This window comes from Manis javanica, chromosome Y, assembly GCF_040802235.1.
Source record: "Manis javanica isolate MJ-LG chromosome Y, MJ_LKY, whole genome shotgun sequence".
Taxonomy (NCBI): domain Eukaryota; kingdom Metazoa; phylum Chordata; class Mammalia; order Pholidota; family Manidae; genus Manis; species Manis javanica.
The window spans coordinates 4,414,871-4,420,870 of NC_133175.1; positions in this window are offsets into that span (position 1 = coordinate 4,414,871).

The window sequence follows — 6,000 nt, forward strand, 5'->3', positions numbered from 1 at the left end:
GTCTCTATTCTGTTCCACTGGTCGGTGGTACTGCTCTTGTGCCAGCACCAAATTGTCATGACTACTGTGGCTTTGTGGTAGAGCTTGATGTCGGGGAGCTAGTTCCTCCCCACTTTATTCTTCCTTCTCTGGATTTCTTTGGCTATTTGGGGTTTTTGGTGGTTCCATATGAATTTTTGAACTATTTGCTCCCGGTCGTTGAAGAATGCTGTTGGTAATTTGATAGCGATTGCATTGAATCTGTAGATTGCTTTGGGCAGGATGGCCATTTTGATTATTTTAATTCTTCCTAGCCAAGAAAGAGTAAGGGATGAGTTTCCATTTCTTAGAGTCCTCTTTAATTTCTCTTAAGAGTGTCTTGTAGTTTTCAGGGAACAGGTCTTTCACATCCTTGGTTAGGTTTATTCCTAAGTTCTTTATTATTTTTGATGCAATTGTGAATGGAATTATTTTCCTGATTTCTCTTTCTGTTAATTCATTTTTAGTGCATAGGAAAGCCACAGATTTCTGTGTATTAATTTTGTATCATGCAAATTTGCTGAATTCTGATATTACTTCTAGTAGTTTTGGAGTGGAGTCTGTAGGGTTTCCTATGTACAATATCACGTCATCTGCAAATAGTGACAGCTTGACTTCTTCTTTACCAATCTGGATTCCTTGTATTTCTTTGTTTTGTCTAATTGCCGTGGCTAGGACCTCCAGTACTATGTTGAATAACAGTGGGGATAGTGGGCATTCCTGTCTTGTTCCCAATCTCAGAGGAAAAGCTTTCAGCTTCTCGCTGTTCAGTATGATGTTGGCTGTGGGTCTGTCATATATGGCCTTTATTATGTTTAGGTATTTAACCTCTATGCCCATTTAGTTGAGGGTTTGGATCGTGAATGGATGTTAAATTTCGTCGAATGCTTTTTCAGGGTCTATGGAGATAATCGTGTTAGTTTTGTCCTTCTTTTTGTTTATGTGGTGGATAATGTCGATGGGTTTTCGACTGCTGTACCATCCTTGCATCCCAGGGATGAATCCCACTTGAGCATGGTGTATGATCCTCTTGATGTACTTTTGAATTCGGCTTGCCAATATTTTGTTGAGTATTTTTGCATTTCTGTTCATGAGGGATATTGGTCTGTAATTTTCTTTTTTGGTGGGGTCTTTGCCTGGTTTGGTATTAGAGTGATGCTGGCTTCATAGAATGAGTTTGGAAGTATTCCCTCCTCTTCTATTTTTTGGAAAACTGTAAGGAGAATGGGTATAATGTCTTCTCTATATGTCTGATAAAATTCACTGGCGAATCCATCTGGTCCAGGGGTTTTGTTCTTGGGTATCTTTTTGATTACCACATCAGTTTCTTTGCTGGTAATTGCTCTGTTTAGATTTTTCTCTTCCTTCCTTGGTCAGTCTTGAAAGGTTGTATTTTTATAGGAAGTTGTCCATTTCTTCAAGGTTTTGTGGCTTGTTAGCATATAGATTTTTCATAGTGTTCTCTAACCATATTTTTTGTATTTCTGTGGGGTCGTCGTGACTTTTCCTTTCTCATATTTCATTCTGTTGGTATGTGTAGATTCTCTTTTTCTCCTAATGAGTCTGGCTATGGGTTTATCTATTTTGTTTATTTTCTCAAAGAACCAGCTCTTGGTTTCATTGATTTTTTTCTATTATTTTATTGTTCTCAATTTTACTTATTTCTTCTCTGATCTTTATTATGTCCCTCCTTCTGCTGACTTTGGGCTTCATTTGTTTTTCTTTTCCCGGTTGCAATAATTGTGACTTTAAACTATTTACTTGGGAATGTTCTTCCTTCTTTAGATAGGCCTGGATTGCTATGTACTTTCCTCTTAGAACTGTCTGCATTGCATCCCGCAGACGTTTGGGCTTTATGCTGTCAGTGTCATTTGTCTCCATATATGGCTTGATCTCTGTTTTAATTTGGCCATTGATCCATTGGTTATTTAGAAGCATGTTGTTAAGCTCCCATGTGTTTGTGAGCCATTTTGTTCTCCTTGTACAGTTAATTTCTAGTTGTATGCCTTTGTGGTCTGAGAAGTTGTTTGGTAGAATTTCAGTCTTTTTGAATTTACTGAGGCTCTTTCTGTGGCGTAGTATGTGATCTATTCTGGAGAATGTTCCATGTGCACTTGAAAAGAATGTGTATCCTTCTGCTTTTGGTGTAGGGTTCTGTAGATGTCTGTTAGGTCCATCTGTTCTAGTGTGTTGTTCAGTGCCTCCGTGTCCTTACTTATTTTCTGTCTGGTGGATCTGTCCGTTGGAGTGAGTGGTGTGCTGAAGTCTCCTAGAACGAATGCATTCCATTTTATTTCCTCCTTTATTACTGTTAGTATTTGTTTCACATATGTGGGTGCTCCTATATTGGGTGTATATGTACTTATAATGGTTATATCTTTTTGTTGAGCTGACCCCTTTATCATTAAGTAATGTCCTACTTTATCTCTTGTTACTTTCTTTGTTCTAAAGTCTATTTTGTGTGATAGCAGTACTGAAACACCTGCTTTTCTCTGCCTGAGAGTTGCATGAAATATATTTTTCCATCCCTTGACTTTTAGTCTCTGTATGTCTTTGGGTTTGAGGTGAGTCTCCTCTAAGCAGCATACAGATGGGTCTTGCTTTTTTATACATATTGTTACTCTGTGTCTTTTGATTGGTGCATTCAGTCTGTTTACATTAAGGGTGATTATTGAGAGATATGTACTTATTGCCATTGCAGGCTTTAGATTCACGGTTATCACAGGTTCAGGGTTAGCTTCTTTACTATCTGTCTAACTTAATTCGCTTACTAAGCTGTTGTAGGCACAGTCTGATGATTCTTTCCCTCCCTTCTTGTTTCTCCTCCTCCAATCATTATATGTTAGCTGTTTTATTCTATGTCCATTTCTGTATCCTTTGACTCCTTTTGTGAATAGTTGATCTTATTTTTTTTTTTTTTTTTTTTTTTTTTTTTTTCTTTAGGTAGCATTTGTTCGGTCTGCTTTCTTTGTTGTGATTTTATTTTGTCTGATGACATCTACTTAGGAGTACTTTCCATCTAGAGCAGTCCCTCTAAAATACCCTGCAGAGTTCATTTGTGGGAGGCAAATTTCCTCAGCTTTTGCTTGTCTGGGAATTGTTGAATCCCTCCTTCATATTTAAGTGATAATCATGCTGGATTCAGTATTTTTGGTTCACGGCCCAAGGCCCTTCTGTTTCATTGCATTAAATATATCATGCCATTGTCTTCTTGCCTGTAAGGTTTCTGTTGAGAAGTCTGATGACAACCTGATGGGTTTTCCTTTGTAGATGACCTTTTTTCTCTCTCCAGCTGTCTTTAATACTCTGTCCTTGTCCGTGATCTTTGCCATTTTAATTATTATGTTTGTTGGTGTTGTCCTCCTTGGGTCCCTGTGTTGGGAGTTCTGTGGGCCCCCATGGTCTGAGAGACTGTTTCCTCTCCCAGTTTGGGGACGTTTTCAGCAATTATTTCTTCAAAGACACTTTCTGTCCCTTTTTCTGTCTCTTTTTCTTCTGATACCCCTATGATGCGAATATTGTTCCATTTGGATTGGTCACACAGTTCTCTTAATATTCTTTCACTCCTAGAGATCCTTTTATCTCTCTGTGTGTCAGCTTCTCTGCATTCCTGTTCTCTGATTTCTATTCCATTAACGGCCTCTTGCACCTCATCCAGTCTGCTCTTATGTCCTTCCCGAGATAGTTTTATTTCTGTAGTCTCTCTCTGTGCTAGCTCCTTTAGCTCTTGCATATTGCTCTGCAGATCCATCAGATCCATCAGCATGGCTTTGACCTTTATTTTGAATTCTTTTTCAGGGAGATTGGTTAATTCTCTCTCCCAGGCCCTCTCTCAGGGGTTGTCTGGGTAATTTTGGACTGGGACCAATTCTTCTGCCTTTTCATGGTGATAGAGGTAGCTGTAGGCAGGTAGCGTGTGTGTCAGCTGGGAGAACAAAGCCCTCTCCTGCTTGCTGGTCACCTTGCCCTTTCTCCGTTACCTGTGTCAGTTACCCACACTCCTTGAGCAGCCTCTGGGTTATTCCCCTAAGCTGCTGTGAGCGGGGTCTTCGTCATTGTGGTGCAGAGCCCTGCAGGGAGTGGCAGGCACACTGGGTATGCTCTCCTGCAAAAGTGGCGCCTCTGCCAGGCAGTTGTGTGCTGGCTGTGGCCATCAGGTCTGGCACGGGTGGCTGCGCACCGGGCTGAAATTCTGAGCGGCTACTGGACTCTCGGCTACTCCTGGGCCACTCCTTTGCTGCCACTGCCGGTTACTGTGGGCTGCTCCCAGGCCTCTGATGCCACCGCCACTGGCACGCACAGGCTGCTCCCAGGGATCTCGGTCGCCGCCGACTCGGGCTCACTTGGGCCCCTCCCAGACCCCTCTGGCACCACCACCCCTGGCTCATGTGGGCCTCCCCTGGGCCTCTCTGGTGCCAGTACTTCCCACACTCGCAGCCGCTCTCTTGCTACTGGGGCAGTGTGTCAGGGTCTGAACCAGTTGGGGGAACGACCGGCAGGCTGCTTATCACCATGAGGGTCTTCAGAGCTGCACTGCCACGCAGGGGTTTAGGTGGCATAGAGTTCCTCGGGATTCCAAGATACTGGACTGAGTGTGCTGGGACAACCTCATCCAGTTGTGAGGTCCCTGTCCCTTTAAGACTTGAGAAAAGCACTTGCTTTTCTTTTGTCACAGGGGAGCCGGTTGTGGGGACCCCCTCGCAGGTTTTGCTTTACTGTTTCTCTAATATCCAGCACACCATGCACCGTGTGTCTGTGCTCCCAGTGCAGACTACCAGAGCTGGTTGTTTAGCAGTCCTGGGCCTTCACTCCCTCCCCACTCTGACTCCTCTCCTCCTGCCAGGGAACTGGGGAAGGGAGTTGCTCGGTTCCCGCCAGGCCGTGGCTTGTATCTTAGCCCCTTCTTGTGATGCTGAGTTCTCACAGATGTAGATGTAGCCCGGCTGTCGTACTGTATCCACTAGTGTCTCTTTTAGGAATAGTTGTATTTGTTGAATTTTCAAAATACATATGTTTTTGGGATGAGATTTCCGCTGAAGTGCTCATGCCACGATCTTGGCTCCTCCTCCGTGTGTGTATATTTTTTGAAAAGGGCGTAGCTGCTACCATCCTTATCTTTATATCCTTATTTCTCTCTCTATAACTATTACAAGGTCTAAGGTGATATTTATTACTTTCATAATGCTCTTGTCCTCATCCATCACCATGACTGATTGGGATCTTTTACCTGATTGGGTGACTTCAAACTTTATTCTGAAGGACCTGAACCCATAATAACCCAGCCATTATTGGATTACTTTGTTTTTGCATAGAGTTGTCCCCTCCTCGGGCAGAAATTGTAATTCTCCCCCTGGGGCATGCTGGCATCTGACTCTAGTTGTGAGCCTGGAAACAATGTTAGGTGAAAGATAGACAAAACTGGTCATCAAGCCATCCAGAATGGCCCTTACTCTTTTCAGCAAACACGGGGCACCCTGGTTCATTGGGTGAGACTTGAGAGCAAGGTCCTAGGTGCTATTCAGCCTTTACTCTGCACCACAGAACTACAGCCACAAATGCTGTAGTTTCACATCCCATAGTGGGTAATGTGTGCCTCTCAGGCTGTTCTCACAAATGGCCTCCTCTGTGTACTTTGAGTACACATTACCTGTACATTGAGTACATCCGTGCCAGGTCATTCTTAATCACCTCGTGTCACCTACAAAGTCAATGACCAACCTCACTGCCCGAGTGGTTGCAACAGAGTGTTTATAGAGGAAGCTATGACATGTAGAGGTCGATCTTGGGGATAAGAAATGTTGGGGGAAACATAAAGAGGTGAAGGTTAGCTTGTATGGGACTCATCCACTTGTAGGATGGTGTCCCACGAAAGGGTTGGCTTTCTGCAAAGTGCCATGGAAACTTATTACAGCCCAGTGCCTAAAGTAGTGACAATGCTGGACCGGATTCTCCAATCCCAGTCGTCCCAGGGAATGGATCAGT